Raw genomic sequence first — 14,154 nt, forward strand, 5'->3', positions numbered from 1 at the left:
AATTAGGATTCAATACTTTACAATCCATTCTTTTAATTCGATAGGTTAGGTCTTAGCATTTTGAGCTAAACCATCCATAGTATGCCACCGTCTCATACCGGTGCATACAATCCTCAATATCCATATAAATTACAACATATAAATAGTAATTTAGCAATTTACAGTCCAAAACCATTGTCCATATAATTGTAGAAGAGTGTTTAACATTTCAGCAATTAAAAATCCAAGCGTATCCATGTAATTGCAAAAAAAGGTTTAATATTCCAACAATTAGCATCCAGAGCATGCATAGATCAATTCTAACAAATAAATGACCCTATAATGGATTTAAAATAAGTTTTATAATCATACTATATCCCATTAAATTGCTAAAATTAAATTAAGCAATTGAGTTTCTTTCTTCCGTTAACAGCATGCACAGTTGTATATTTTTCTACTATTTCGTCCTTTAGCATAGAGACATAAACTATGCAATAAGAGGTTTTAATAACACTTGAATTTGGAATTAAGAACCCTGGTATATTCACAATATAGTTTACAAAGAATTAAAATCATCCAAATGACGCCCAGAAAAATCTAGAAAACATCAATGTGAGAGAGCCTGTTCTTAAAACTTGTAGAGCAGGCTCCAAAAACAATAGAGTAAGCTCCAAAACTTCTTGGAGCTGGCTCTAAATGGTTTGAACTAGCTCTACATCCCCTAGAGCTGGCTCTACTATTGGGGGGAGTCGGCTCTCTCCCTTTCTGAGAGCCTGAACCTCCTCCGGCCTTTTGCTTCATGTTAGGCTGCTTCCACCCCTTCTGTTCTTGGTAAAAATTGAACCTAAGGGTCTTAAATTACATCCAGTTATCAATCCAGTCCTTTGTTTACCACAATTTGCATTAAAAGAACAATTAAATCAACTACCGTTTTAACATGCTCAACGATTAAAAGGTGAAACCAACTTGCAGTAACACTACCAGATTAAGTTTAATACATACAGATGATGAACTTAATATATATTAAACATGCATGACTCAGTTTTATGATTCATTAAACCCTAGAGCCTATCTAGGTGCACAGAACACAAGCCAATGGGAAAGAGGAAGAAAAGAACTTGCTTTTGCAGTTTTAGACTCAAAACTTTGTCATCGTCTTCCTAAGCTCTCCGATGACGTTCGTTTACTATCCACACAACCTCTTATTGCTCAGCCTTCCCTTCTTCTAAGTCCAACCCTTAATCCTCAGCCACAACCCCGACTGTAAACTTTCTGTTTTTCTTTACAACCTTACCCTGTTTTTACAGAACTAACTTTACGTTTATTTTTTCTGTGATAGGATTTTAAAACCCTAGGCTAAAACATAATGGTGTATTTATAGGCTTAGAACCATACAACCTTAATCCTAATATTATTCGGGAAAGAACAGATAACAGCTAAGTCGGCTAAATACGTGAAGTTTAATTTACAGCTATAACCGTAACTTAATTTACTACTAATATTAACATTATAATAATTACACTAATTTAAACCCATTAAAACTTTTAATTAAACTAATTTACACATTAAAATGAATAATACAAAATTAAACCCATTAAAGAAAATACAACATACAAGTAAATAAACAATTCAATTAAAGAAACAAGAAATCAATCAATGCAATTTAAATTCATAATTAAACAATTAGATCACAATTAAATCAAATAAATAATGAAATAAACAATTAGATCACAATTAAATCAAATAAATAATGAAAACAATTAAACACCTACACAAATAAGCAAATAGCCACACAAAAATACAATAAAACAATAATTAAAATGCTGAGACTATCCTTTTAAAATTAGGGGTATTACAATCGCTGGGTGGTAGCCTTTTGATCCAGTGGGATGAGAGGTTTCGAATAATCATTTAGGATGAGTGGCAGTAGAGGTGTTATTACATGATGTTTTAGCGTTGACGAGTAAAATGGTTTTACTTATTATCTAAATGTGGTTTAGAGATTATGAGTTGTTTGTTGTGTATTGTCAGGTAGGTGATAAGGTTATGAGTTGTCGAAACGATTGTAAGTTGTTTAGTCTTTTGGAGCCACTGAAAGCGGTGTTGCCATATAAGTACATTTTCTTCTGACGAGTCAGTGGGCTGTTGTAACTGAGGTCATGAATCTTATATGCACTGTGTTCCAGGCAGTGTTGCCTAGAAAAGTAGAGATGGAATAGGTAGTAAAATGTCATTTTATGGCATAGAGGTAACTATTTGAGGATAATAGGTTTTGAGTAGAATAGGACGTAGTGTCCAGTACGCAGTGGTAGTTCCTAGTGTTGGGGAGTTGTGAGCATTGATGCTCTTGTATGGATGTACTGTTGTAGGATGCATTCTAGCACTTAGCGTGCAGAGTTACGTATTGGATTTGTTTTGTCTAGCATCGAGTATCCGAGGTTTTGGTGTTGGATTCCCTTATGTTTTCCCGAAAGGTACTGGTAATGCGTGATGGTTGGTTTGGGATGAGATGGTATAGATATGAGATTGAGTTCTATGACATTAGAGATTTCTTACGCATTGTCTGGAATGGTTTTTCTCGTTAGAAAGGAATTTAGTTCCATCTCGGGTGAGATTGAGTGTCCACGGTTGAACATTTGACGAGTAGGGTGCAAAAGGGTATTAGGTACACTTAAATTCAGATTGTCAGTCTCTTTTGAGAGTGGGGTACGTTATTCTTTCTTTTGTTCTGGTCTTGACAAGGACGCCATTGGTTGTGATACCCTCGAATCTGAGACATGGGTTGATCAGGCCCAAGCCCAAACCCGAGGAAATATCAGATAATTAATATTTAAATGAACACAGATTTCGAAATGAATTAAGAATTAAATAATTAGGAGCTGAAAAGAATTCTAAGTTTTAAAAAAATACTTAAATAAAAAAAATTATAATCCAGAAATCCAAACCTCCATAAAAACCTCCAATAATTAACAACTCGGGAATAAATCTCTAGTGGATCCCTAATAAAAATCCAAACTAAAATGTAATTAACTAAAAAAACATCTAAAGTTAAACCATGGCGGAAAACCCTACATAATCGGAAGAGTGAGTAATCGTCCTTGCTCAGCTCGATCAAACTCTAAGACTGGAATCGCCTGATACCTGAAAAATAAGAGTGGGTCAGGCCCACGCGCAAGTTCTGTACTACTACAATCTAAGCAGAGACCCGATACGCATGTACATCCTAAACAATTCAACAATAACTATATAGTCCGTATGTATAAATATATTCACACTACAGGACTCTCACTGAACTACAGGCCCGTCTTAACTTGACTAGTAGGCATCATGCAAAATGCACCTGAAGTGGGCATGAGAACCTAGGCCTAGCAGGGTACACATCAAACCATCATAGCCAATTATGTATCTCAATGCATGTTCGCTCCCTAACCATCGACTCTGAGACTCAGGCTCATATCGTGGTACTATAATAATATATTTAAAATCCATCCAAAACCAAGTGTGTCATTCAGCTATTTAGTGACCTGACACAAATATAGGTAGGACTTAACTTATGTAGTTAATCCATCCCCTATTCCAGAATAGGTAGGTATTAGCATTTTGATCCAAATACGTACCTAATATGCCACCGTCCTATACCGGTGCATATAATCCATATATACAGTAGTTGATAATATAGATAAAATAGATATCAACTAGTCCATAATAAGTATAATAAGAATATGTAACTTAACAAACTTATCTTAAGCCACTGATACAGGATTTCAACAATTGCAAATGCAGATAAGAGGTATAACCATCCATCAATCCATGATAAGCATAATAAAAATATATTCATTAACATGTTTATTTACTACCCATGATACATGATTAAACTGTGTAACCATTTACAAAAAATTGCTAAAATATGAACTAGCAATTTAAAATATCCAAGTCCAAACAGTATGCAACTTTAATTAAGAATTATATACTGTTTAATCTATTATGTGACGACTCTGGATTTTTCAACCCAGTGTGTCCTGTGATGACCCGAAGCGGATCCAAAATGTTGAAGCAAAATGAAACCAAGTCCTTAGAGATGTACATCATCCCTAAGACACAAGAATGGCCCTTCAAGGAATTTCGAGACTCAGTGGAAGCAAAATGAAGACATAGGTATCAAAACCCTGCCAAAAGAAGGACCAAGGGTAAAATGGTCATTTTACCCCAAGAGGAAAGAATTTGAATCCCAAAAAGTCAAATGAGATTAAAAACATCCAAAAACATCATTTGGTAACTTCACATGAAGTCTCAAGGCCAAAGGAAATGAAATCCCAGAAGAACCCTATCCCGGTTCGAACCAAATCCGAAACCCTCTCACTAAAATGAGAATATCATAAGCTAGGAAAAGAATCTAAAACTGAAATTAATACCATTGGAAAGCTTATTTTGACGCGGTCAGTTTAGACTCAAGAACGGACCAATTCGGAGTTAAAACAAAGAAATTGCATCAGTTTGAAGTTGGAAGTCCAAAACTGAAAACTCTGGAAGACTTGAGCCGGTTCAACATTGGCAGTACACCCAAGCTGAACCAAAATGAGATCTTGAACCGATTCAACTATTCTTGAACCGGTTTAACTTGAACAGAACATCCAAAATGCAGTAGAAACAGTGTTTTAGCAGAAAAAAAGAGTTTGTGACACGGTTTTTGAGGTCAAGATGACATTTTTCGGAAAAATGTCGTGAAGAAACTCCCCCTAAAATCATATTTTCTATGTGACAAAGTCAAGAACGGAATTTATTTCCCAATGAAAATTTCTAAAATACCCTTATGCTGAATTTTTCAACAAAAAGGTGAAATGAGTCAATAGGAGGCTCAAAACACAACGAAAGGTATTTTCATGAAAACGAACATTCACACAAACATAAATAGTGTTTTTGAGTGCGAGTCAAAATCCGACCCCCCGACAGCCAAAAAGGCAAAAAATGAACTTAAAATGGAAACTTTGAAGACCAAAATCAACAAATGACTTCAAATGACCGTTTGGCCCTTAGCCACACTTCATACATGATTAATAAGACCCTATGAAAGAATAAAAATGGAATTCACACACCGGATACACCCATGGTGAAACAATAACTTGTGATTTTTTAATATTTTCACAAAATCTCATGAAGTCAAAAATTACATAGGATACAAAATACATGACATTGGCCTCCGGCCTTATCTTATACATGTTGAATACATTCTAAGGAGTGCACTCATGTACACACTACATATATGGAATCAAATATACACATTTTGACAAATAAGGCTACAAATGGCATTCTAAGCCAACCTTCACAAAGATGGAAACCTCCAAGTCCACAAACCATCCAAGCATAATGAGAGTCTCAACTTTAATTCCTGTACCTTAAAAATGTCCCCACAACGTGGGTGAGTAACATAAAGTTACTCGTAGGAGATGAGCATGCATCGACCTAACTTTTTACAATTTTATCACCTTAAGGTGAAACATGTTAAAGGGGCTCATGCCACCTAACGTCTATGTCAAAGTGTAATCCAGGGAGCATCCTAAGCTACCTAAGATCATTTCTAGCACAAATCATATCATTCGTGCAATTCAAGTAACATGGGAGCATGCTATACAAAGCAACAAGATGTAGATTCTCAAGGTCATTAACTTGAAATCTAAAATGCTAAAACAATTATAGTGGATCATGCCACCTAAAGTCTATGATCCAAATGAATCAATAGGATCATTCCAAAGTCACATTTGAACAACAAAGCACAAATCACAATATCTACACAAATAACCAACATAGAAGCATGCTACACAAGTATCAAGATATAGATTCTCAAGGTTACCATCTTGAAATCTAAAATGCAATAACAACTAAATATAACAATTTAGTACAATTAGAATTTCAAATACCACATATCAAGACATAGATTCTCTAAGTTATCAACTTGAAATCTAAAAGTATGAAAACAGCAAAATATAACAATTTAGTATGGATGTACTTAACAACATCAATCGCCAATAGCCAAAACCACAAGTCACAATTAAACATGATTGTCAACTTGGAATTGAATGCGAAATCAAATAGTGGAAGACTTGGACATCACTTCTCGGATTTCTGCCGAGAACTAAATGGTTATTCCGGGCATTAACCTGCTGGGAAGACCACCCTAGTGCGCACTATCTGTAACGACCCGGATTTCTCAACCCGGTGTGTTAGTGATGAATCGGAAGTTGACCCAATAACGGATCCGAAATGCGAAAGCGAAAGAAGCCAAATGACCTCAAGAGATGTACGTTATCCCTAAGGCCCCAAAATGACTCTCCATGAAGCCACGGAACTCAAATGAGCCAAGCAAATGAAGCAAGAATGCCTAACCCGAAAAGAGATGAACTAAGGCAAAATGGTCATTTCTCACTGAAAAGGGTGCCACCGTGCACACCATTGGAAGGACAACGAAAAATGAACAAAATTAGACTCAAGAATCGTCTGATTTTGAGTCCGGGTAGAAAAGATATGAAATTCCAACACCCGATGCGAAAGTTATGAAGCAATGACTTAACATTTTCAATATTTTCATAATAAACTTTGAAAACAAAAGTGCATAGAAAACGAGATACATGTCATTGGCCTCCGACCTCATCTCATACATGTTAAACACATTGAAAAGAGTGTACTTACATACACTTTACATATACAAATCAACGAATACAAGTTTAAACAAATAGGGCTACAAAGAGGCATCTTATGCTAACACTTGCATAAAATAGAAACTTAGGAACTGTAAGCCATCCAAGGAGCAATGGAATCTTCAAATCCTGAGTCTTGTACCTGAAATATGCCCCAGTATTGTAGGGGTGAGTAACATAAAGCTACTCGTAGGAGATGAGCATGCATCGACCTAACATTTTACAATTTTATCACCTTATGGTGAAACATGTTAAAGGGGCTCATGCCACCTAACGTCTATGTCAAGATGAGACCCAGGGAACATCCTAAGCTACCTAGATCATTTATATCATAATCACATTATTCATGCAATTCAAACAACATGGAAACATGTTATACAAGGCAACAAGATATAGATTGTCAAAGTCTTGAACTTGAAATCCAAAATACGAAAACAACAAGTGTGGGTCATGCCACCTAACGTCTATGTTCAAAATGAATCTATAAGGTTATTCCTAAATTACATATGAACATCAAAACACAAATTATGATATCGATGCAATTTAACCAACAAAGGAACTTCCAATACAACGCATGAAGCATGCTTTCACAAAGCTACATCTTAAGCTCAAAATAGGAAATCAAATAAGGAACAACTTCCAAAATGCAATTAAATCCATGGAGTAATAAAGTAGAATTTAATTAAACATAAATAGTTAAATTCTCTAAATTCCAAGTTAATCCAAATAACCTCAATTTAATATATATTGAAAGACATGTCATGGTCATCATATATATTACATCAAATGACAAATTAAGTGATTAAAACACTTAAAACAAAATTAATCGAGCTAATTAATTAATTTCCTCTAGATTTTTAAACCATTCCAAATGCCCTCAATTTAATCTATGTTAGAGAACATGCCAAGGCCTATTTAATTACCACATTACAACTTGATTTAATGCTTGATACAACAATGTGAATTAAACTTTCACTAAAGATAAATATTAAATAAAAGTTATAATTCTTAATCAAATGATCCAAATTTAATATATGTTAACCAACATATCTAAGCATAATTTCCTAGTATGTTACAATTCAAATCAAAGTTATACATCATCATAAATTTTAAATCTTATACAAAGAAATAAAAATTACTAACTTTCTAGATTTGATATAAGGCATACATAAATGTTGTATAATCATGGAAAACATACAATACAATACATAAATAATCCTAAAACATTCCCTACCTCAATTGGAATGAAAATCCCAATTACCACCAAAATGAAATCGCCCCAATATTCCGATCCGCAAAACAGATTTTTCAGCTTGCTACCTTCAACTTGTAAAATTCATAAAAAATTCAATTCTAACCCAAATTGAATGAATCCAAAGCCCAATGAAAGCTTAAACACTGTAATTTGATAATATCAATTTAGTTTAACAAAATATTTTCCCAATTGAAAAATTTTTGATCCACAACTTTGAAAAAAATTCTGCCCAGAAAACACATTTTCAGCCTGTAGCTTCCAACTTTGAAAATTCATGAAAAATTCATTTGACATCCAAATTGGGCAAACCTAATTTATTTTGGAAGTAAACATATGAGAGTGTAAAACTGGAAATTTAACCAATAATCCAATGTCAAAAGGTTAGTGAAATAAATCATCTAAAAATATGTTTTCCAGCTGCAATAAAAACATAGACAACAAATAGTTTCGGATGTTTAAAAAAATTTATAAATAGTCTAAAATCGTGAAAAAATTCTGAGTAGTGTAAAACCCATGGGGGAAGTGTCAGTAAAAATTTTAAGGCAATTAAAACAACACAACTCCATATAAAAATTCATTTCCGGACCAAAACGGAAAAGCTTCAAATTTCCAGCAACTAGCTTGCAACTTCAAAAATTCATAACTAATTCATTTTAAATCCAAATTACATGAAACCAAAACTAAATGAAAGCTAATTGAGTATATTTTCATATTCTATATTTAATTTGACAAGATTAATTTCAAGTTAAAATAGTTTAAGGGCAAAATACAAGTCCTTCTCTTCCATGCATGTAAAACACTCAATAATGACATAAAAATACTTCAAAATAATAGATCAATGCCTCACTAGAGAATTGAATCTCTAGATACCAAAGCAAAACTAGGAGTTAGGCTAGATCCTTCAAGGGTTTTGAAGAGGAGGATGAGAGAAATAAAAAGTATTCCAAGCTTTATGGTCTAAAGTAAATGAAAGGGCCTCAAAGATCAAGGTCAATGCCTAAGGCTTCAAGCTCCATCCATGGAGGCTAGGGTTTCCTTGTAAGGAAGAGAATGAAATAATGTGGTTAAGTGTGAGTGGAGGAAATAGAAATCCTCCACTCACTATGTGCTCTTACACCATGGTCAACACACATATCTATGGTCAATTGCACAAAAACCCTCCTTTAAAACCATAATCACAAAGTGGCCCAAAGATATTTGCAAGACTAAATTGTGAACCTACACTTGTCACCAATCCATGACTCCTTCCTAGGCTTAATCCCACACCTACACTTGTCAACCATCCAAGCCAACAAGTGTACCAATCCTAGGCCAACAAGTGGGTGAATCCTCACCCTCCAAATGTCACCATCCAATACATTAAAGTGTTTCCACACAAATGTCAACAAGTGGACCAATGAGAGCGTGACACTTGTCACACTTTTCAAAAATTACAAAAAGGTCCTTTTTGAAAATATCTTCCAAATTTAATTGCAAAATGGTCCCCAAGATGAAAAATAATTACTTTATTTAATTACACTAAAACCCTACAAGTTAAGAATAATTACACTAAAGTATGCATTAATACCCCTTTATGAAAAAAGTAAGCAATCAACATGCTTTTCTAGAAAAGTAAGAATACCACTATCATGGAAATCAAATATCATGAATGCAAGCAAAACCGGAATCAAATCCGAGCACAAAAAGTGAGGTTGTGCAAGGAAAAAGGATAAACGTGAAAAAGACAAAATGTGAATAGTGTTCGGAAAAATAAAATATGGAAATGACACAATCCCCAAAGGAAGTTGTCAATCTAAGGAAAAAAGTTTCGGAAATCATTCCAGAGCACTCGAAATGACATAAAGTGATGAAAAACCGAACCCAAAAAGGAAAAGACAACGGAAAAAAAATATCGGTTAAAATTTGAGAAAAAGAAAATGAAGAAAAATGACCAAGTCATTACACTTTCTCAATTGGGGAGAACTCATACCTCCCGCACTAGAGCCAAACTCTAGCCATGTCACTTGTAACAATGTCCTAAGACTCCAAAATGATCAAATAAGTTCACAACTTATATGTAATTTATATAATGCACGAAAACCACCTTCCATGCATAAGTAGGTTGAAACCACACAATTCATGCCTTAGAGTTTCAATTCTAAAATGGTATATATAATGTCAATTACAAAGTGTGCAATTCATTACACATGACATCAATACATTCCATAAAGAAAACATGTTCTCATGAATATAAATATAACAACAAAGTTGTTCAATACTCAAAACACAACAAAGTGAATACATAACAAGTTCAAGTTCATGATTTGAATATAGAAACAACTTCTAAAATACCAATAGATCCATGGAGCCATAAGATAGAATTTAATTAAACAAGATAATCAAATTCTCTAGATTTCAAATCAAATTCGAATAACCTCAAATTAATATATGTTAAACAACATAACATGCTCATTACATATATCAAATTAAAAGTGTCAAATGAGCAATATAGCATCATATAGAATTTAATTAATTTAAATTAATCAAATTTCTAGATTTCAAAAGTTATTCAAATGATCCCTAATTAATATATATCAAGCACCAAATCATGGTCATACTGTAATACCCCTAATTTCAAAAGGATAGTAATGGGATTTACTTTATTGTTTAAATTGCGTTTTTAATTGCTGAAGTGCTTATGTGTTAATTTAATTGATTTATTTGTTATTTTAATTTACTGTTATTTTGTTTAATTGAATATTTGATTAATTGGTTTATTAGTTGTAGTTAATTTATTTGATTATTTTTGTTTTAATTAGTTGTTTTTAATATTGATTAATGGTATGCATTTATTTAATTAAATTTAGTTAGTTTTCACGTGACTATTATATAGTTCCATTAGGTATACACAGTTCATAAGTAGCAGACATTGATTAACCTAGATTTCCCTATGGGCCGTATAAATCCAATTAGGGTTGAGAGAGCCTAGAAGTAGTGTGGCTTATAAATACTCACCTAGGATGTCTGCCTAGGGTTTTAGAAGTATATTATGCTATAGTAAGACATAGAAAGTTTGGAAACATCTGGGACAACAACCAAGTGAAGAAACAGAGGATTCGCCGGAGATTATAGACGAACGTCGGTGTAAGGCAAGTTCTATCCTTACTCTCTCCCTTAGGCTTCATGTTCTTTGCATTCTTAAACAGTTTTAGGATTAATTGAATCAATTAAAAACATTCTCTGTTCGTGCTTAAACTGAAACTTATCAGTATGTTTTTATGCTTTGTAAAACTGTTAAAAATATGATGTTTGCTTGCATAAATCTCTGTTTAAATCCATGTATGTAATGTTAACTGGACTTAAGCATGGATTGGGAATGTACTGGGATTGGGTTGCAGCCTCTGGAAGTCATGGCGTGAGGTAGCAGAGGCGTAAAACGGAGACAGAATGCGAAGAGACAAGGCAGAGAGGGGGAGAGTCGGCTCTCCTTTGGAGAGAGCCGACTCCCTTTGATGGGAGGCAGCTCCTAAGGATGTGGGAGCCAGTTCTAAGGGCAAAGAGCCGGCTCCACACTTGTTTGGAGCAGGCTCTCGCTCCAGTGATCTGCTATTTTGATTTTTCGTGTGTTTTCCTTCCGACAGTGAATGGGTAAGAAGCATCAACAAATTGAATGAACATTGTCCCTTTAGGACAATTCACCAGAAAATTAATCAAACACCTGTGTCTTTTATCCTCCCATCCATGTGCCATAATTGTGTATCTGTATTTTGCCTATTCCTCTTTATAATCCCGCATTAAATTGTCTGTATGCTTTAGTTCACCATAGTTGGCTGATCACATACTTATGTCCCTAACCAAACCATATTCCCAATTCGGACTACTTAATGAAAAAATGAAACACGTATGATACACACATTAAAACAAAACATAATTCCATTTAAGACATTTTCCATTCCAGAAGAGAAAACCTCCTTTAAACTCGACTTGTAAGAGTACTTCATAAAAGTTCCTCTTACAGTTTCGTAGGTAATCATTCAACCGCGAAACATATCCTTTAACATAGCTCAAAAAGCAACATTCATTTGCCTAAGCAAATACCAAAGGGCTTAACCCTCATCCTCCGTATACGCGGAATGAAAACCGTCTAACGTGGCTTTATAAAGCAACTTAGAACGTGACAACCTAATCTCTACACTCTCCGAAACACGATATAAAATCATTTCTTCGTTCTGATAAGAACTCCATCAAATCCCTAAACTCCAGAAGAGTACTTCATACACAACTCTCTTAGAGATGATATGAAAATTTAACTATATGTAGATTGACCCATACCAACTGTACTAGTATCATTCACTATACTACTAGCGAACAGGATCACCCTCGTGCGATCCTTCACGATTTAGTATCCACTTTTTTGGATACGCTGAAATCTCCTCCCTTAGGATCCTCTTTGGACTCATATTCTTCGCTTGTCTCCTTTTTGAGAACAACTAAAATGGTGTTGGCCCCGATATGCGGTGACCTAACACCTACACCTTAATCCTTCCTTGGCGTATACTTTCCAAGTAATGCCAACCCTGAAACTAAACCTTCAATCCCAAGTTCTACTTCTGACAAAGAACTCGATAACATACTCCTTTACTCCTTTGGGTCTTTATTGCTTTCGCCTTGAACCCAATCCTCCTCCCAGTGTCAACCATTTCATAACTATGGAATGTAATTGACATTCGCCCTGACTAACGAACCGTAAATAGAGTACAACGAATCCTAATATGGCTCTAAGTTTTAAGAGACGCAACGCGAAAGTCTTATAACGAAAAACACTCCTAAGGACACTTGAACTTGGAGTGCTCTGTTACCAACTGTGATACCCTCGGATCTCCGGATGCGGGTTGGCCAGGCCCATGCCCGAATACCCGAGGATATCAAAAACAATCTGGCAATAATCGAACACAGAATAATATAGATATGATAAATAGGAATAAAATTGCTGAAGGAAACTAAAACGATAATCCTTTAACAAACATCCTCAGAATAAATTTATAAATACGAAATATTCTGGTACATCCAAAACTTCCAATTTAAATATAACTCGGGAATCCATCCTAGTGGACCCTTGGTAAAATTCCAAACTGAAAAGGAACACAACTGATACAAAATCCAAAACTAAACATGGAAAAGAAACCTACGTCGTCGATGGAGTGAATGATTGTATCTGCTCAGCACGATCAAGCTTTAAGCCTGAAACTAACGAACACCTGTAAAAATAAGAGTTGGTCAGGCCCACATGCAAATTCTATTATAACTGCAATCCATACAGTGACTCGATATGTAGATACACCCTAGATATCTCAACACTAGCTATCTAGTCCATATATATATAAATATCCACACTAAGGGACATTCACTGGACCATATAGGGGGTTTCAACCTGAATAGAAGGCAACATGCAAAAACGCACCCAAAGGTGGGCATGAGTACCTAGACTTAACAGGGTACACCTCAACCTATCATAGCCAGCTACGCATCCACTGCATATACGCGCCCTAACCAAAGACTCTGAGACTCAAGTTCATATCGTGGTACCATAATCATATATTTAAAGTCCGTCCAAAGCAGAGAATGTCGTTCAATTACTCATTGAACTAACATAAGATCAATCCGGTTAGTCACTCAACTTATTCAGTCGATCTGACTTAACCCCAAATAACCATTAATCCACGTAGTCACTCAATTTACTCAGTTGATCAGACTTAAACAAAATTAGGATTTAATATTTTACAATCCTTTCTTTTAATCCAATAGGGTAGGTCTTAGCATTTTGAGCTAAGCCATCCCTAGTATGCCACCGTCCCATACCGGTGCATACGATCCACAATATCCATAAATTACAGAACCTAAATAACAGTTCAACAATTAACGTCCAAAATCATGTAAATTATAGAATGTAATAACAGTTTAGTAATTAACGTCCAAAATCATAATCCAGGTAATTGCAGAATAATGTTTAATATTTCATCCAAATCATAATCCATGTAATTGCAGAATAAGATTTAATATTTCAGCAATTAACATTCAGAAAATACATAGGTCAAATCTGATAAATAAATACATCTACTGTGCATCTACAACAAGATTCATAATCATGTTATATCCTGCTAAATTGCTAAAATCAAATTAAACTATTAATTTCCTTCCATCCGTTAACCACATCCAAAGTTGTTTACTTTCATTCTTATTAAGCCCTTA

Source organism: Cornus florida, unplaced genomic scaffold (genome assembly GCF_030987335.1).
Source record: "Cornus florida cultivar Cherokee Brave unplaced genomic scaffold, ASM3098733v1 CherokeeBrave_3.0.0_Hap2_Chr09, whole genome shotgun sequence".
Classification (NCBI taxonomy): Eukaryota; Viridiplantae; Streptophyta; class Magnoliopsida; order Cornales; family Cornaceae; genus Cornus; species Cornus florida.